Source organism: Rattus norvegicus, chromosome 13, assembly GCF_021556685.1.
Source record: "Rattus norvegicus strain SHRSP/BbbUtx chromosome 13, alternate assembly SHRSP_T2T, whole genome shotgun sequence".
In the NCBI taxonomy this organism is placed as follows: domain Eukaryota; kingdom Metazoa; phylum Chordata; class Mammalia; order Rodentia; family Muridae; genus Rattus; species Rattus norvegicus.
The window spans coordinates 91,773,750-91,795,095 of NC_141546.1; the positions used below are offsets into that span (position 1 = coordinate 91,773,750).

Here is a 21,346-nt window from a genome sequence, read left to right on the forward strand (position 1 = left end):
CAAAACTTGGCGATAGCTAGCATGGTTTTAAAAGCAAACAACTAATCACTTAGCCAAATGAATTCAGAAATAAAAGTTGAAAAAGAATCAGCAGTCTAGTGTAGGTTGATTTATAAAGAATGTAAATGAATTTTTATGGGCTCACTAAACATGAGTAAAGGAATAAAATTATTATAAAATTATTTCATCGTAAGTCAAAATCCTTTAAAGGCAGTAACGATTTCTGCAGTAGCCTCTTTAGAAGGCTATTTGTCTTTCCATGCTTCTTTCTGTTTATCTTTCATATACTGTCATTAAGAATACTGCAACCGAAAATGTATCCTGTCTACGGGAAATGCAGGCACAGGTGATGTATCAGGCTAACCAATAACCGACCTAACTTGAGACCCAGCCCATGGGCAAGCACCAATCCCTGACACTATTAGTGATATTCTGTTATGCTTGCAGACAGGACCATGGCTGTCTTCTGAGAGGGTACACCCAGCAGCTGCTCAGACACCCACAGCCAAACAGTGGATGGAGCTTGGGGACTCTTATGGAAGAACAGGAAGGAGGATTCCAAAGGGAATAGGAACTCCACAGTAAGACCAACAGAATCAACTAACCTGGACCCTTGGAGCTCTCAGAGACTAAACCACCAACCAAAGAGCATACATGGGCTGAACCTAGGCCTCCCTGCTCACATGTAGCAGATGTGGAACACCTAGAATGAATGGGCTAGCCTAAAAGCTGTTGCCTGCATGTAGGGTATGCTGCATGTTGTATTGCTGGGCTGCCTTGTCTGGCCTCAGTGGGAGAGGAAGTGCATAGCCTCCAAGAGACTTGAAGTACTGGGGTGGGGGATACCCAGGGGAGCCCCATCAGCTCAGAGAAGAGAAGGGGAATGGGAGAAGGATTATGGGAGGCCCTTACTGGGAGGGAGGATAGTGAGTAGGATGTCAAGTGAAAAAGTAAAAGCTTAAAATTAAATTAAAAAAAAAAAACCGATACTCACAAGCTCTCAGAGTCAGAGTAAGAGGCTTTAGAGTCACGGGTGCTGACATGTAAGAGCTCTAAAATGATGTTAGCATCCATCCTGCATGGTAACGGCTTCCTCAGGGGTTAGACTCAAAGCCTGGCTTCTCTAAAATAGCAAACCCATGACCAAGAGAAGTGGGTGTGTATGTTCTACCATGTGCATACTGTTTGAACTTTCAAGAACTCGAATAAAATGTAAAATAACCCGATGTTCTAGTGTGCTTACTCCTTCCTCTCTTCAAAGATCCTAGGGCTCTGTTAGATTTATAACAAAACAGAAAAAAAAGGAGAATAAAGGAGCATGGTCTACTTTGGGGAAATTCCTAGAAACATTTTCTTTTTCAGTATTACAATCAGTCCCATGTTACAAAAGAACAGCTCTGTGAAGTACCAAAAAAAAAAAAAGGCAGAAATTCATGAGTAAACCAGGAGTGTGCAATTTCAAATTTCAGGTTATTCTGCCCCCAGGACTAGTAGGATATCTCCCACAGCCGACCTACTAGAGCTCGCTCTCACTCTAGCTCATGGCAGCTCCCCTTCCATGGCTGCTTGTCTTCCCCTTGGTTTACAGCATTGTTGTAAGGTGGAATTACTGTCCAAAATCCCTTTTCAACTTAGATATTTTACAACATGGAAAAGTTGATCATTTTCCTTCTGAATGAAATGCCATGATTACTTTATATTCATATAAATTAAGAGACTTTTGTATTTTCTTTTAGTCTAGTTTGATTTCTGGTTCTAAAGCCTTATTTGCCTAAATGAACTGAATTTTTGCTAAAGAAATGAATTTTTATTCAAACAGAAAAGTCCAAATCCCAATAAAATGGTATGTCCTTGACCACAGTCACCAAGAAAACATCTACTTTGGTAAACACTATTTGCTCACGGATGCTCCAAACTATTGGCTCAATGACAAATCACTACCAGATGCAAGAAAATCACAGCATACGTAGCAAACTAGGTATTTCAAGCAAATGTGCATTAAAATGGTGTAATACCATCCACTATTCTTTCAGTTTTCACTCACACAATGTAAATGTCCAAATGTTTTATTCCTGCTATTATAAAAAAGAACCACTACTAAGTTCTACCCCAAATTCTCAGTCACTCACCCGCCCGCCATCTTATGAATCCTGTGCTTCCTCTCCGCCTGTAGGTTCCACCAAAGAGGGCTCTATAAAGTAAATGTGGAGACAATTATTGCCAAATATGAAAGAACAGAGATTCTTCCCAGTTCCAGAAGGGCTAACAAAATCAGCCTTTGACTAACTTAAGAGGACAGAAAGTATAGATGCAAAGACTAGAAGTGGGAAGAGATCATATGCACCAATTTAAAAATATCTGAACAAATCTAAAGTAGAAGTGCTCTGAGCCCATTAAAATAAATGTACAACTATTGCAGACACTTATCTACATGATCCTTCTGCTTTCTGAAGCTCACAGAAACACTCAATTTATCATTGAAATTAAAAAAAAGGCTTGAAAACAAAAAATTAAGATTTGAAGGTTATGTATGTTTGGACAACATAAAAGCTTCCCTATTGTACCAAGTGTCATTAGTACATATCTACAAGCCAACTGACACAGTGAAGAAAACCTCTCAAGACCACATTTGCAGCCTCGCTCTTCTTCCAATATTCCCCTTCTTCATTAATGTTAGCACAGAGTCACTGTCATTTCTTTTCTTCCAATATCACAGAAGCAAAATTCATGCCGAGGAGAAATAATTAAAACAGACTGAATATATCACTTTTTCTGTTAGAGACACAGTGTGAAATTCTTTCCATAAATTACTAGAAGGGCAACATAAGACAGTGTTGTACACTGAATGTGTCTGTTCCAAAATGTGTATGTTGAAGTCCTAACTGTCAGTGTGATATATTTGGGGAAAGGGTCTTTGGAGAACGATGAGAGTGCAGTGAAGTCATGAGAATATGGCCCCTGTGGTGGAAGTATGGCCCTTGAAAGAATAAACACAAACAAATGTACACTTGTGTTTTCTTCAATGTGTGAAAGCAAAGTAAGGAACCAGGGCTTCCCAATTCTACCCTGCTGGGTTCTCAATCTCAGACATTAAGCTCCCAGAATGGTGAGAAAGTTTCTGTTCTACACCTAGTCTGTGCTTTGTTGTGACAACCTAAACAGAAAAATACTGAGAGATTTCACAATTTATAAAAGAGAAAAATAGCTCAAAGAAACTAAAACCAGAATTTAATGCCGCTTTCATACAATACTAACCCACTATTGCCTCTTACAGGACTGAGTGCCTTCAAAGTATTACCAACTTCACTACACATAAGAATTAAGTGTCTGCCCTTATGGAATTCATTTATCAAATTATAGAGTATAGACAAACAATGGAACTGCTAAACAATCAGTTCCTTGAGGCCTGAAACACAAGAACTTCTACTGGAAAGTAAATAAGAAAATGATCGATGATAATGTAGTAAGCGTTATGTGAGGGATCAAACCGTGTAAAGCAATGGCTTACAGGAGGAAGCAACTGTCAAGGTTAAAGACAAGGGTGTGAGACAAGCAGTGCATGAACAAAGTTATAAAATAAACACAATGCTCTTGAACAAGACAGAGTCGTTTACATTTGGAATGAACTTGTCGATAATTCCACTAACATATATATTACCTTCTCAAAGGATTAAAAATCCTATTAACAGAGTAACAGTAAAATATAGTAAAAGTGAAATATATTGACAAACATGCTTAAATATGGCTGGCTGTTCTATACTTGACACTTTAACACTGTACTTTTCAGCACAAAATATCTTTTTATTTGTTTATTCTTAAGACAGAGTTTCTCTACCTACCTACACAGCTGTCCTGGAATTCACAATGTAGACAGACCAGCATGGCCTCAAACTCACAGAGATCTACCTGCCACCCCAGTGCTGAGATTAAAGGCATGTGCCAACATGCCTAATGAATATGGATGTTTTAGATAATAAGGGATTACTACAAAGTATCTTAACAGACCCTCTTACCTCCCTCTCCCAATAACCACTATGCAAAGCATAAAAGTAATCACTGTGCCCTGAGCTGGTCACATGAAACCTTTCAGAAGCATCTGAAAGCCTAACTCCCTACAAGGGAGTACCTAATCTCCCCAATTAGACTTGCCACAATCTGTGCCTGTTCTTCCTTCTCTCTCACGTTCACACGTCATGAATCCTCTGTATCTTACAGGATTTGCTGCTTAACCAAGACTTTTTAAAATGCTTCCATCAAGATGAACTGCAAGCCCATCATCACTACTCAAGACTTCCTTTGAAAGTTAGAACGCATGCCTATTACAGTACCTCCTTTATTTGACTGTATTCCTGCATGTCTGTCTCTATTAAACACTGCAGGCTACTGAGAGCAGGACACCTCTTCTATATTTAAAAATATTTTCCTTTTTTTTTTCTTTTTTCTTTTTTTCTTTTTCTCTTTTTTCTTTTTTCCGGAGCTGGGGACTGAACCGAGGGCCTTGCGCTTGCTAGGTAAGCACTCTACCACTGAGCTAAATCCCCAACCCCAAAAATATTTTTCAAAAAACTAGACTAAAAATATTTTTCAAAAAAACTAGGCATTTTTTTGGTGGCTATGTGTCACAATAAAGAAATACATCACTGAATACAGTCATGTAAGAGTAGATAGAAAACTACACAGCATGGTCAAAAACCCAACCTGACCTTGCAAAATCTGAAGATAAGCTTCCTTGAGAAGTCCCCAACTGATTCTTTGAGATAAACATGGAGAAGATACAGATGAGACAGAACTAAGAAAGAGTCTTGTATGTAGAAGAACTATGCAACACCTTTCTAGAATACAAATGAGGAAGCTTGTCTGGGAAACGATGACCCTAGAAAGAAAGATAATGGCTTTATATTCTATGTTAGGGACATTGTGCTGTAGGCTGATGGTCAGAAACTTTAAAGTCTAAATCTGTGTGATGCCAAAAAAGGTTTAAACCACAAAACCATTAAACAGGTCCTATGTCCACTTGTCACAATTCAAACATTATAAAGGTCTACAATAAAAAGTAACACCAAAGCCCTGTGTAATAACTGCTCATTTCACAACCTGCTTCTTTTCCTAAGGTTAAGTATTGTTTTTTGGGTTTTTTTCCCCAGCATTTTACACAATGTAAATACAATTATATAACTTATCTATCCTTATTTATGTACAAAAAAATTATTTCTATAGTGCCAAATCTTTAAGAGTTTCAGATGCTCGTAAAAGTGACATTTGGGTGACAGCAATGCAGATGGCTTTAAAATATAACTATTTCACAAATCTTCACCCATTACTTTCTTAGTAAAACGGGGATATTTACATATTCTTTATAAAGCAAGACTGTGACAGAATTTTTCACAGAACCTGGAAAGTTGAAATGCAGAAAAGTTTGATAGATGTATTTAAGTATTCTTCTTTTGATGACTTTTAGAGACAAGAGAAGCAAGTCAAATATGAAGAAGAAAGATCAGATCACAGCTTGCTACAAAGAACTGTCATATGTAGTGGCCCATACCTTTAATCCCAGCACCTGGGAGGCAGAGGCAGGCCAATCTCCATGAGTTCAAAGGCAGCCTGATCCACATTTTGAGTTCCAGAACCACCAGAGCTATATATAGTTGAGACTCTGTCTCTAACTAAACAAACAAGTAAAACATACAAAAGAAGGAGCAATAAAGGAGCTAAAGGAGTAAGTCTGTCAGGACAGCTTAATAAACGGAACATAAAGCTCTGTGTCACACCAGGATTACATGGCTTCAACATACAAATTGGAGGTAGACCACAGCAGAGAAGTACATAGAGACCTCCAAAACATATCCGTGCATAAATAAACAATGATAACAGATTCTAACATTTATACCATTGGAAGGAAAGTATGACACAACTCCCTCCTTAGCACATCCATGTGGAGAAAAGACGACCTAAATATGACTGGCTACAGACCACTTATAAGAAAACAAAGGAGTCTCTAGTTGCTAGGGTCTAGTAAATGGCCCCCAGTGATCTTCACACTCTCGCATGAAGCCTGTTACTAAATATTAAACGCATGTGTGATCTTCATCCCTAGCTCCTAAGCTCCTGGCAGAAAACCCTTGTAAGTTCCTTGGTGATAGGAGAACCTTTACTGTATTAGTTCCCATTCCTAACACACAAGTCTCTAGGATCCCTGAGATCCCCAACCAAGTGAAGAGACTTTTGTATGCTAATCATATGAACAGTGGCTGGGGTCCCTGCCTAGATAGCTCCATATACCCATCATCCTTTGGGGAAAAGGGATTATGAATTAACCACCAGTGATTTAATCAATCATACCTACATTAAAAAGGTAGCAAGAAAGATGGAGAGATAATTCAGCAGTAAAGAGCACATACTGTTTTTGCAGAGGAATGAACTACCTTAATAAGAAAATCCTCCAGCAATACGTTTTCAGAAGTCCTCAGCCCTGCCTTACAACTTAACTGGAACCTAAGTGAGCCCAAACTCTTAGGAGGATCCCTCAGCCTTGTTGCTCCCAAACTCCTGCTCAAAGAAAGAAAAAGAAAAATGATGTTTTCATGTTCAAAAAATAGATTTTGATGGTAATCTGTTATATAACAATAGATAATGAAGTGGCTATCATTATAAATTCAACATATGTTACAACAAGGATAGCATAATCAAAACCGTAAGACAGGTAAATATATCAACATTAAAGTAAAAAAATTGGCATTATGAAAATACATATGTAACAATAAAAGAAAAGCCACAAACTGAAAGATTTTTACCATTCAGTTGATAAACAGCTAATATATAGAATACCAGGATTTCAATAAATAAGTTTTAAAAACAAATTATTCAGGAATAAAAGCATGTGAGAATGAAGCATAAAAGACAAAAGGGCAGTTACAAGAATGTGGTAATACAAGGGAAAAACAATTAAGAAATCCCACCGTTAACTAGAAGAATACTAATTTACATGTTAAGCAGCTATAGATTGAAAAACACAATGGTAAATGCATGAAAATATGGAAAAATAATTTCCATAACTGTTGATGGAAGTAAATTGACAGGAATCACTTTAGAAAGCAATGTACAAAACTCAGTATAAGTGAAAAACAATCACATCCCATTTCCTAAAGGTCTTCTCCTTAGAATAGCAGGTATTACACTGACGCATATATAGAACACACACAAAACATTTACCTATAAAGGTGAAAATGGCAACACTGCAAATTACTGACTGTATAAACAGTGTTTTCTATGTTTTTTATTGCGTATGGACAGTTTGCCTGCCTGTATGTCTGTGCACCATGTACATGCCTCGGGCCCACAAATGCCAAAAGAGGACATGGGATCGCCTAGAACTTGAATTACAAATAACTGAGAACCAGCCACCAGGTAGGTGCTTGGAATGGACTCCAAGTCAGCTAGAAGAGTGGCCAGCACACTTAACTTGCTGAGGCATCTCTCCAATCCTGTCTTTCGAATTTTATGATGGTGACCATTCTACAAGGGCCAAGAAGAAAAAAGTCAAAGTAACAATCACAGTGGTCTAGTCAGTTCAATCCTTGAGTTCAATTTTAACGTGATTTTCATGCCCCTTCCTCCCCTTTCCTTCACATTCCAGCCATTTTTAATAACCTTACCTAGTACTTTAAAATTACCAGCTGGGTTATACATAACTTTATAGGGGACAAAGAAACCAAAAATGTATAAAAGACTTAGCCCCACTATACTCAAGAATCCATCTTTGAAAAATTATCATGAAGCTACACTAGCACAGAATAAAGAAACAAGAAAAACTGCCTCCTACAGAGAGCTTTCATGTCCCATCTCTCTGTACAGAAGGACTCCAAGTCTCTCCTCCATTAGGTGACTCTTGATTTGTTGGATGACTTCCCGAAGTCCATACCTGCATGTGTCCTCTGAGCCTGTACCTTCTTTTGGCAATGCCAGCTAAGTGGATGATCAGAAGGCTCTCCTGAAAGTACAGTCATACAGTGTCAGCTAGCAAAAAGTAAGGAGAAGCTAACCATAAAACATAAAATCTTCTTATTCAGTCTTTCCTTAGAATTACAAAAGTTCCTGTGTCTATTCTAATACAAACTGGAATGACAGAGGGATGACAACAGAGAAAGGGGGTGTGAAACTGGAGTTAACCAACTCTGTTCATCTCCCCAACAGTCCTTTCCCACCAAAAAGCCATTTATTAGTCTCATGGGAATTCTATCTCCAACCAGTAAGTCTGAACCATAATTATCAAGATCAGTGTGAATTTTTTTTCTTGCATATAAGATGAGAACCTAATAGAGGATTTTAATCAAGGGATCTGAATTATGATTCAATATGAACAAGAAATGCATTGATCTAATGACATCTTCTAATTCTCCTCACAAAGGGGTGTTCAAGAACAAAGTTATGTTTTCATCTCCCAAAACTTCAGATTATCTCTATGTACCTCTCAATTTTAAATTCTAAAATGAACAAATCTTGGGTGTCAACGCCTCCAGAGCAGGAATCCCCATATGACAATAATAGTAAGCTTCCGAACCTATAGGCTTATTGTTAGAGAACATAGTAGGTAATTAATATAATAAAAAACATAACTTTCAAAAGCAGGACACTCAATTACTGTGCACAGCTATTTTAAAAATGGAAATACCTCCTCGATAGTCTATTGTATCCCTTTGTTAAGAGAATACCCAATAACTTCAATGAATCTCATTTCTATTTAAATTAGCAAAGAACAAAAAGGTACTCATTGTTTACAAACAATTAATAACCTTGAACCTAACGCTTAAGTATACAAGAGTAAATAGAACACAGAAGCATCTCATTATAAAATGATCACTACTACTTAAATACTAAAGAAAAGAAACTTCAAAAAAGACAAAACTAATGGAGGGAGAGACACCACGTAAGAATTGATTTAAAAGTATATATAAATAGAATGTTTAAGTTTAGGAGAAACCAGAAAAAAAGCATTTAGGATTATCATTAGCTTTGGTCCCCAGTAGTTGGTATGAAGAATTAGATCATCTCATAGTATCTTTGTAGCTAGCAAATGAAAATGTGGATTTACATGTTTCAAATCCAACTGCTTTTTCCTTTTGTTTTAAAACAATCTTGTCTAGTTCTAAAGGCCACAGAATATCTGTTATCAGAACCCTCATTCTAGGACCAATGTACACAAAAGTGTTTCACTGAATTAAATCCTTAAACTAGCCACTGACATACTTGTCTGTCAAGCAAATACTTAAGAATACTGAAACCATACTGTTGATAGACTGGTTAGCCAAAATGTCTCTTGAGGACATGGATTTAATCTATGTCTTGTACTCAGAATGTATTTAACTATCAATATTCATATTAAATTATTAGAAGAAAAACTAATTCGCAGTAGTAAGACATACTTATTTTTCTTCACTTTCTGAGACAGTATCTTATACTGCAGCCAAAGCTGTGCAGGACTCACTAACTGCCCCCAGGCCTCCAAACTTGTGACAATTCTCTAGACTCAGCCTGGGAAGTGGTGGAACTACAGGTATAAACCAACCTACGAGGCTAAGAGATTCTTTTCTTTTCTAAATATACTCTATGTGTCTGAACAAATAAAGCCTTTCAGTGCTGGACATTTTGTTTGTTTGCTTGTTTAGACACGGTTTCTGTGTGGTCATAGCTCTTCTGCCTCCCAAGTGCTGTGATTAAAGGCATGGCCGGCCATAACTGCCCAGCAGGCTGTTTCTACAGTGAGAATGGCTAAGATCAAATACTCAGGTGACAGCAGATGCTGGCGAGGATGTGGAGAAAGAGGAACACTCCTCCATTGTTGGTGGGATTGCAGACTGGTACAACCATTCTGGAAATCAGTCTGGAGGTTCCTCAGAAAATTGGACATTGAACTACCTGAGGATCCAGCTATACCTCTCTTGGACATATGCCCAAAAGATGCCCCAACATATAAAAAAGACACGTGCTCCACTATGTTCATAGCAGCCTTATTTATAATAGCCAGAAGCTGGAAAGAACCCAGATGCCCTTCAACAGAGGAATGGATACAGAAAATGTGGTACATCTACACAATGGAATATTACTCAGCTATGAAAAACAATGACTTTATGAAATTCATAGGCAAATGGTTGGAACTGGAAAATATCATCCTGAGTGAGGTAACCCAATCACAGAAAAACATACATGGTATGCACTCATTGATAAGTGGCTATTAGCCCAAATGCTTGAATTACCCTAGATCCCTAGAACACATGAAACTCAAGACGGATGATCAAAATGTGAATGTTTCACTCCTTCTTTAAAAGGGGAACAAGAATACCCTTGGCAGGGAAGGGAGAGGCAAAGATTAAAACAGAGACTGAAGGAACACCCATTCAGAGCCTGCCCCACATGTGGCCCATACATATACAGTCACCCAATTAGACAAGATGGATGAAGCAAAGAAGTGCACGCCGACAGGAGCCGGATATAGATCTCTCCTGAGAGACACAGCCAGAATACAGCAAATACAGAGGCGAATGCCAGCAGCAAACCACTGAACTGAGAACAGGACCCCCGTTGAAGGAATCAGAAAAAGAACTGGAAGAGCTTGAAGGGGCTCGAGACCCCATATGTACAACAATGCCAAGCAACCAGAGCTTCCAGGGACTAAGCCACTACCTAAAGACTAAACATGGACTGACCCTGGACTCTGACCTCATAGGTAGCAATGAATATCCTAGTAAGAGCACCAGTGGAAGGGGAAGCCCTGGGTCCTGCTAAGACTGAACCCCCAGTGAACTAGACTGTTGGGGGGAGGGCAGCAATGGGAGAGGATGGGGAGGGGAGGGGGGGGTTAGGGGGATGTTGGCCTGGAAACCGGGAAAGGGAGTAACACTCGAAATGTAAATAAGAAATACTCAAGTTAATAAAGAAAGAAAGAAAGAAAGAAAGAAAGAAAGAAAGAAAGAAAGAAAGAAAGAAAGAAGAAAGGGACAGATGGGAGAAGAAAGGGACAAGATTATATTAAGAGATGAATGTAATAAACTACACTGTATGCATGTATGAAACTAAAAAAAAAGAAAATTTTCACTTTACTTGGTATTTATTGATGATGAGTTAGACAGAAATGGAGATTATTAATGACAGCCTTGGAATTGCTTCCTATGTTCTTTGATATGGGCTAAGATTAGGTTTGTTTTAATTAAGAAAAACATAGCTGTATAAAAAACTGTTCATTCTGTTTTCTTATTACAGTCCATGTAAACAATCCTAAAAAAAAAAGAAAAGAAAAAAGAATATACTGGCTACATTTTGTTGTTCTTCAACCGATTAGCTCCTCACTACCTATGAATACAGTATCCCCTTTTCATTTATTTGGTCAGTAACATCAGGTCATTTTCCATACAGACTCTTCCCATGTATTTCAAAACAGTGTCTACTGGCCTACTCCCTCAACCATAGCCTGGTAAGGCAGCACTGAAGTAAAAAGTGAAAGGTTAAAACAGTCCACAGAGTTGTACACACACACACACACACACACACACACACACACACACACACACACACACACAACCTCTACTGAAGGGAGAAATGTTACACATGTATACAATTTGCTTTAAATCAACTGATTTGTTAGGAAAAACTGTTTCTAGTTTCTTTCTTTCTCATTTCCTTTTCCCCAAAGCTTTAGCCACCCTGGTGAGAAAGTTTTTAGCTGTATTTGTGCTGAGGAGATGGCCCAGTGGAAAAGTTCACTTGCTATGCAAGCATTGCTATAAGCTCAGAGTGGAACGGCAGAGAAAGGATGACTCCAAGAGTTTGCTGGTCAGCCAGCATAAGAGACAATGGTAAACTCTGGTGCAATGAGAGACCCTGTCTCAAGGAAATAAGGTAGAGAGCTACCTTAGAGGTAGAGGAAGAGGCTCCATGTGTACTCACAGAAGTCATACTTCCACACATATGCACAAACAACACACACACATACACACACACACCCCTTAACTGTTTTCTAGTTTGACACCTTCCACACTTCCTACTCGAACCACCTCAAACCATTTGTGCCTTAAAATTTGGTTAGATCAATATTTAAATCTTGTACCATAAAGATGACTAAGTATCAGAGATGTTCCAAGAAGTAAATAACACTATCTTTTTTGTCTAAATAACATTTTTGTTTTCTTTGAAATTAAGAGTTGATTTCTCACCAGGTGATGGTGACACACACCTCTAATCCCAGTACTTAAGAAGCAGAGGCAGGCAAATCTTTGAGTTGGAGGCTAGCCTGGTCTACAGAGTGAGTTACAGGACAGTCAAGTCCACACAAAGACACAGAGAAACCTTGCCTTGAAAAACCAAAAAAGGAGGAGGAAGAGGAGGGAGGAAAGAACTGACTTCTCATTTGGCTTGTTTTCTCTATCCACTACATATTTATTTCTGATCCACCCCTCTCCCATTAAAGTTTTTCATTTTTTATCTACTAGAAGGACCTGAAGTTGCTCTCCTGGATTGGGAATCTAAAGTCAGAAGCACAGCTATCAATTTGTGTTTCTCTCACTTTTCTCCTAGGTCTGAACAACTTCTCCCTCCTCTTCAATGTTATAGCCCCTTGTTCTGATGAGACTGTATTTCCCAGCTTCCTGGAGAGTTTGTGGGATACAAAATTTCAGCTTCCTTTCTCTGAAGTATCTTAATTCTAGCTAACTTGGTTAATACTCTATTTATGTTAGTTTGGATAGTTCTCCAGAATTCTCCAGACACTGCTCCTATACTATGTAATGTTAATTGTTTCAAACCTTACTTTTAATGATGATTCTTAGATGCTTTAACTCCCTGTTACCACACACACAAGAGGTAGTGAGAAAGAAAGGATATGGGGGGGGGGGGAGTAGACCTGTTTAGAAAGGTTCTTTGGAGCAACTCCCATCTGTGTTGTCTTTGAAAGCTGCAGTTTTAGTTCACAGGCTAGCAGTGGCAGCTCGATCCACTTGCAAACGCCTCACAGATACACAAGCATTCCAGTTCAGTAGAGTATGGTTCTCAACACTGGTGACAGGCCTAACAGGGCCTCAGCCTCCACTCAAGTCAGCAGAAGGGACCAGCAGGAACACCAAGAGGAGTTCTAGGCGTGTCTCTCTCAGGGAAGTGAAGATCAGAAAAGTTACAAGACCCACAAGCATTGCACAGCTAGCTGTACCAGCAAGCCAAGCTCTGTCTCCATCACTTCATCAAGTCCTATTTACGCCTCCAAACATCATGTGTCCTCCACGTGCCTTGCCTCAGTGCACGTCCTCAGCAGGTGCACCCAATCCAATCAGTCTGAGGACTCCTGACAAATGAAGCTCAATTATGAAAGGAGGACCAACACATGCCTGTTATTAGCGAAGAAATCCTCATCACATATCCTTTCACGTGCCTGCTTTACCAGAGCATCCTCTCTCCCATGTCTTCGTCAGTGAAACGTTTCTTCACAAGTCTGCCTTAGTCTTTCACCTGTGTCCAGTTCAGAAAAACACTCCTGCACGTGTTTGCTCCAGAAAAACACCATCCAACACAACTGACTCTTCAGAGAACTTTTAAGTTTCTACTTCTACACTGTATTCCAGCCTTAAATAATTTTAATTTTTGATTCTTTATATGGTACCCTCACATGGGTCTTTACAGCAATTGTGTGAAGTATTATCAGATCCTTGCAACCTGAAAAGCTTATATCCTTCAAATCTAAAATACTTATTTCAATAATTACCTCATTCTGCTGCTTCTGATTTCTCTCCTAAAAACTGCAGTTGTGCTGTTGGAAACTTCTCTGTTCTCCAGTTTTCTCAGCTTCTCTTCCTCTTGTTCTCCCTCTCTTCCTGTCCCTATCTTCATCTTAAATCAACTCAAGCTATTGTCCAGATCTCAGTCTTCCTTCATAAGCCTGCAAGCGCTGGGGATCAGAGGTGCACACCATCATGACAGGGACTTTCAGATTGGTTATCTGTCGTTTAGGTTTTGTTGATGTGGTTTAGCTGGCTGTTTTAAGGAACAGTCTCAAGTACTCCAGGCTACGTTTCCTCTCATTATGCAGGAGAGGATGACCTGAATTATGAATCTCCATCTCCTGAATGCCTGTATTATAATGTGCACTCTCATACTCAGTTAGATCAAAGCCTGGATTCTGTGTATAGTAGGCACTCTGTAAGCTGAGTCATATCTCCAGTATCCATTTCTTTCTTCCTCCTTTATCTCTATCTTTAAAACCTCTACAAAAATAATTTTCATCCTTCTATAGTATATTTAAGAAACATTAATAATAATAAATTTAAATACGTTATAATATCTGGTATAAATAATATGCTGGTATTCCCAGCATAATATTAACTAGAGAAAAATGATTATGAAACAAGAAACACAACACAGCCATTTTAGACTGACTTAATTTTTACTGAACAGACAACTAGCTATTCATGGTGACTCACATCTGCAACCTAAGCACATGCAGAAAAATACAGAAGGATCATGAGTTTCAGACCAGTATGAGCTACAGGTTGAGTTCTATGGAAGCCCAGGCTACATAACAAGACCCTGCCTCAAAAAACAAACAAAACCCCCACATATGTATCGTATGTATGCATACAAATCAGGATGTCTGTTGAGCAAAGATATGTTACTGAGGATGGTAATGACAGACAACAGTTACTGAGAAATTACTATAAGCAAAGTAGTACGCATATAGTAGTTACTTATAATTTCCTGATCACATCTCTGATAAGCAATGTATCCAGAATTAAAAAAACAGATTTGTCTGACTTGTAAACTACAAGTTTTTAAGCACTCTGGCAATTTCCACACATACACCATAACCTCCTCCTCAGCATACCCTCTGCATTCACTGTAGTCAATATAGCCATCTGAGTTGTAGCTGGCAAAATGTGGGAGACAAGGAGTGCCACTGTTAGGCTGGTCCACTGGTATATCTGCCCTGGGTGGTCTGCTATGTCCTGTCCTACTCTGGCTTGGTGCAAATGAGCATGCACTGACAGGGGCATTTGCAGAAGAAGAGGCGGGACTACAGAGAACCAGTGAACCAATAATTCAGGAAGACTACACTTGCTTTTTTACCTTGCTGAGCAAGATGTAAATTCCAGTTATATACAAGTGAGTGAGAGTGTGAGAGTGTGTGTGTGTGTGTGTGTGTGTGTGTGTGTGTGTGTAACTATCTAACCGACTACAGGTCAAAGCAGTTAACTTCAATAATCTACTATCTGAAAACAATTGTAAACTCTCAGAGTAGATTAGTCAAGTATATTAATAAGTATTATACATAACAGCACTAAAATAGTTTAAAACAATGTTAAGAGAAAAACCACACTTTAAGCTGGAAAGATCACAGAATATTTAGCACTTGATGTAAATCATGTTGAGGGTAATATAAAAGCTTGGAAGGTAAGCACGTCCTGAGACATGCACAGCTGAAGCATTCAGAGGTCGTATGCTGTGAAACAGAATCTGGAGACGGCTGCAGCTAGAATGGCAGTAGGTGCTGCTCACCAGTGCCATGTTAGGACATGTGGATCACTCTCCTAAACAAAAGAGGTACCAAGAACACAGAGCAGAAATGAATATAAGTCATCCAGGATTATATAATAAACAAAAGTGATATAAGATAAAAAAAAAAAAAACAATAGGGCAAGCTTAGCCAAATGTGGTGGCTCGTGGCTATAATCACAAACTGGGAAAGTTGACTCAGGGGGATTTGGTGTTCACACAGGTAAGTAGAGCCTAGAGCAGTAGTTCTCAACCTTTCTACTGCTGCAACCCTTTAACATAGTTCCTCAAACTGTGGTGACACCAACCATAACATTATTTTGCTGCTACTTCACAGCTGTAACTTTGCTACTGTTCTTAATTATGATACAAATATCTGTTATGCAGGATATCTGGTATGTGACCCCTAAAGGGGTTGTGACCCACAGGTTGATAACCACTGGCTTAAAAGCATGCACATCATAAACTCTAGACTTAATCATTTGAAAAATAAGAATACTTACTAATCACCCCTTCATAACTCTCAGCTAGATGTCTAGCTCAGAAAATAGAAGGGCAACTGATAAAACCTTTGGTATTTCATGACCAAAGTTGGGCAGGGTTGAGTGAGGAAAATGAGGGTCAACAGTAACTGTTCTGAGGCCCAAGCACCTAGGGAAGGTGAACCAGCAGAAACAAGGCAGAGCAACTAACAGAACTGTTCTGAAGAGCTAGTCTATTGTGAGTCAGGCTAAATTAAAGGCAACTGGTTCCTACCTCCTGTTTACTAATCTGTTTCAATTTAATAATCCAATCAAAAGATCCAAGAGTCCTTGTTCTACCAATAAAAAGTTAAGCATAGGGATTCTACAACAAACATGAGACAACAGTCAGAGAAACAGGATGAATAAGAATATTAATCAGGGGGTTGGGGATTTAGCTCAGTGGTAGAGTGCTTGCCTAGCAAGCACAAGGCCCTGGGTTCGGTCCCCAGCTCCAAAAAAAAAAAGAAAAGAAAAAAAAAGAATATTAATCAGTCAATCATAATCACTGCTAGTATAGTGAAAATTATAATTAAATATAACCATTATGTTCTAATTAAATATGCTACTATCCAATGTCTCTCTCACTTCCAATTTCTATCAGACTCCATTCTAGTTCCACAGTCAAAAACATTGTCAATAAAGTCTGTAAAACCTAGCAAAGCGCTTGCCTAGCAAGCGCAAGGCCCTGGGTTCGGTCCCCAGCTCTGAAAAAAAGAAAAGGAAAAAAAAAAAAAACTAGCAAAGCACATTTTGAAATTCTATAATGTAATTTTTTTAAATTTCTACACCTCAAAACATTTTATTTTCTTTGCTCCAAGTATCTCTCAGATAACAATCTAATCTTAAACAAACATTATTATTAATACACACTTTAGGAAATGATACTAAACAGCTTACTGCTTAGTGAGCTTGTATGCAGTAAAAATGTCACCTTTCTCATGTAAAATTTACAGCAAAATACATGCAAAAGCATACAGGGCTATGTTACATTGGCTGTTACATATCCTAACTATACAATAAAAGCTACTTTGAAATACCAAGGATTAGAGAAGCCGTGGTCCTGCAAAGGCTCGATGCTCCAGTGTAGGGGAATGTCAGGGCAGGGAGGCTGGAAGGGATGGGTGGGTGGGTGGTTAGGTGGGAAACACCCTCATAGAAGCAGGAGGAAGGGGGTTGGAATAGGAGGGTTATGGACGGGAAACTGGGAAAGGGTATAACACTTGAAATGTAAATTAAAAAATATTCAATTTAAAAAAGAAAAGAAATACCAAGGATCACCTTACTCTGGCTTATTAAAACAAATCTATATAAACTTTATGAAATCTCTACTATAACCTTATACTTGTGAGTATATAAAATTCTGCTGATTGTAACAGAGTACACTCTGTTTCCCAACTCAAGTAGGTCCTAAAAATATAATGCATTCTAAGACACCCAACTCCTATCTTTAAGTGACAGACTATTCCAAACAAAGCATTAAGCAAAATGGCTATGTAAAAACATGAGCAAAATAGGGCTGTGAGTAACTGTTCAATATGGGTATTTCAAAAGAAACATGGGATGTGTACACTGGCTTTATGTTAATGACAAAAATTAAACACAACTTGTGGAAAATCCTTTTCCCTGCTCTTGTCAACAGTTCAGGTAAAGCTGTTCAGAGTAATTTACTCCAGTCCCCTTCCCTCAACAGAGCCCAGAGGGAGAAAAACACACTGCCACAGAGCAGAGGACAAATTGTGCCCCTCCAGGCTTCATTCAGTAGCTATGGGCTGAATCAACATGTTTATCTGCTAATCCACAGCTGAGCTCATTTAAAGTGTTAGTACTTGAAAAAAAATTTTTAAATGGAACCAGTAAAAATTAAATTTTATTTTGTTAGCAAATTTAGTCAAGTTCTTTGGACATAAAGCCCAAATATAAATAAAATAAATTTTCCATTTAATCAAAGTGTTGATTTTCTTTTTTTTTAATGAAGATTATTTAAGGAAATCTGGGCTTTAGAACATTTGATCTAAAGGGTCAAGTACAGTACTGCTTCTTAGCTTGGCCAAAAGTCTTTGAAAGTCACTTCCTGTTCTAGGGAATGTTCACTGTTCTTGGACAAACAATAATAAAAGTCATTTCTACAACTACCTTTCTTTTAAATTCAGTGTTGGCCAAAGCAGAGGCTATGATTATAATCCTAAAGAAAACTCTGAGCCTTTATTTGTCATTATATTTCTATTCATTTACTTGTGGGGAATTGTTAATTTATTAAAATGTCCAGAATGATAATTACATGCTAGATAAAAAAAAAAGTGAGAAAAAGAGCTTTTAGTCCAAGTGAGATTACAGAATTTATCCAAATACATGATTTAGGCCACAAAAAGAGGTATGAAGGCAAGTACCATGATTTAAGCTGGAAGTCATTATAAAGAATCCCGTCATTATAAAGAATCCCTTTGGCAATGACGACTAGACTGAACTTAGTTTTGCAACTATTAATTATAAATTGAGTAGGGTCTCTGCAGACAAGGTCTCATGTAGTCAAGGTTAGCCTCCAACCTGGCGTGCTATATGTAGCAAGATACTCTTCAAGTTTTCACCTTCTTTCCACCTCCTCAGTCCTAGAATTACGGGCATGTGCAAACCATGCTAGGGTTAGGCAATGCTGAAAACTGGACCTAGATCATTGTGCATGCTAAACAACCACTCACTTCACCTCCTGAGCTACGTCCTTATTATCACAGTAATCAGAACTGTAAACACAAACACACACACACACACACACACACACACACACACGCACGCACGCACGCACGCACGCACGCACGCACGCACGCACGCACGCATCTTTCTATCGTTCCAGGACTACAAAGACCAAACTGTGGGGGAAGAGAAGAGTTAGTACAGAAAAGGACAAAGCTCATATGGCTCTGAAATTAAAGCAACAGCTTCAAGCAGACATCAAGAAACCCATTTTATCTCTGTAGGAAGAAAACTAATGACCACACCTCTAGTTTATTTTCACTAAGAACTAGATTTCACAACTCAGGTCATTTTCTAACAATAAAGTCAAATAACTTCCAGTAATCTCAATCCTCCAAACACATTAAGTTACCTTTTAAAGTAAATATGTCACATAATTCAGTAAATAAAACAAAACAAAAACACCAGGACAAACATTTTAAAATTATCTTAGAATAAAACTTTTACTTTGCAAATCAGGAAGAATGACTACTCAACTATGAGAATAGCAAACACATGAACACTTATCTAGTTCACAGTGTGAGAGGTTAGATAATTATGAAAGTATTTCAAAACACAAAATTGCCATGCCAAAAGTATAAATACATACATACTTATCAACTCATATACAACAAGCCTTACGATCTAGTAAAACAGTATTCCCTACTAACACATACTACAGAAAAGAAACATGAAAACAAAAACTTAAAATGTATTTTTCCTATCGGGTACAGTAGCTAGCTAGAGTGATTAATTACTTTAATTTCATTTAATCATCACAGCTACTCTCTAATTACATATATTCTATTAAGATCCAGTAAATTTAAATAATTTAACCAAAGTGACTTAACATGAAAGTGGCAACAGAATCCATGAATCTAATAACACAAATGACAGATCTTTCCCCCACAGGAGAATATACAAAGTTATTAGGTCTTTCTGCGACCCCATAGGAAGAACAACAATATCAACCAACCAGACACCCGCCTCCCAGAGCTCCCAGGAACTAAACCACCAACCAAAGAGTACACATGGGCGGGGGTGGGGGGGACCATGGCTCCAGCCACATGTGTAGCAGAGCATGGCCTTATGGGGCATCAATGGGAGGAGAAGCCCTTGGTCCTGTGAAGGCTCAATGCCCCAGTGTAGGGGAATGCTAAGGTGGGGAGGCAGGAGGGAGTGAGTGAGTGAGTGGGTGAGTGGGTGGGTGGGGTAGCATCCTCAAAGAAGGAGGGGAGATGGGATGGGGGTTTCTGGAGGGGAAACCAAGGAAGGGAATAACATTTGAAATGTAAATAAATACAATATCCAATAAAAGAAAAGAAAAAATAATTCAAAAAGCTTCACCTCATTGCTGATCTTTCAAAGTTTGGTCTGAGCATCTAGCTAAAATTAATCACAATATTCAGAAAGGAAGAATCAAGTTCCAAACAAGTATATGACAAACAGAAGTTAGAACACATCTATAGATTCAATGTTGATGATTTCTTTTCAAGTATTCTTTTCCATTTCACTATCAACATCACCCAAAAAAAGCATTCACTATCCTCTCTTGATAAATGTTAGCATATAAGCAATATGAAGGATATAACATATAAGAGAATCAGAAGGAAATAAGACCACATTTCAAGTATTCTGCTTTCTCCATTAGTAGAAAATCCACTGATGGTTTCAACTTCTCTAGAACTACACAGAGAGTGGATATGGTGATGCCTAGAATTGCAGTACCCAGAAGGCTGGGCCAGAATTGGCAGGAGTTTGAGATTTGCCTAAATTTCTAATGTTAATTACCAGTTCAGCCAAGACCAAGTAAGACCATGTCTGTGGGGCCCAGGGGAGGGGAGGGGGGCAACACAGAACAGCATTAATTAAAGCAAAATCAAGGTTTAGTTGCACAACTGCCCACTCTGGGAGCAACAATCTTGAGTTCTCCAATTTTGTTGATCTTCACACATTTATGTTTTTATGTTCTCTTAATATCATTTAAGTATCTTTTCTGACAATCTGGGAAGGTATTTTTACTCAGCTTTCTTTTATATTTAGTTCTTTATTATTATTGAGTACATGATGTGTAAATACAGGTATGGGGCATATGTGGAAGTCAGAAGACAACTGTAAAGTTGATGCTTTTCAGCCATCTTTATGTGAGCTCCAGGAATTGACCTCAAATCAGGCTAACACGAATGCAGACCTGTCCATGCCAGCCCCCCTTTATTGCTTGAGGGTTTTGTGTTTGACCCTCCTATGATGTCTATTTATTCCCACTGCCTTTAACTGTCAGTGAATCCCTCTGACAGCTCTTGTTTGGCTGGTTTAATATTTCATTTTTATATTTGTGGTTTCCTATGTACAATGGCCTTGGACTGTTGGGTTTATATGCAACCATAAGACACCGAAAAGAAATGGTTGAAATAAAAACATAAAGAAAGGGCTTGACAACTGGGAGCTCCAGTGGCAAGCTACCAGCATAAGATGTTTGTATATCTTCAGTTTTACACAAAAGGTGGGCAGGACAGGTGTGGCTGAAGTTCTGGGAAAAAGTAGACGATGACATCCCAAAGTTTTCCAGT

At 38.5% G+C, this 21,346-nt stretch overlaps 1 protein-coding gene across 11 annotated transcripts in view; it reads right to left on the reverse strand.

Moving 5' to 3' along the window:
* The window catches only part of Akt3 (AKT serine/threonine kinase 3), a 281,993-nt gene that overhangs the window by 236,233 nt on the left and 24,414 nt on the right, over positions 1 to 21,346 (reverse strand). For 3 of the 11 annotated variants that reach the window (XM_087580526.1, XM_087580527.1, XM_087580531.1), the window contains one exon: positions 2,130 to 2,191. The exons of the other annotated variants lie outside the window; for them this stretch is intronic. The gene's annotated coding sequence lies outside the window, so the exon portion shown is untranslated. The remainder of the gene's footprint in view (positions 1 to 2,129; positions 2,192 to 21,346) is intronic. 11 annotated transcript variants of the gene reach the window in all.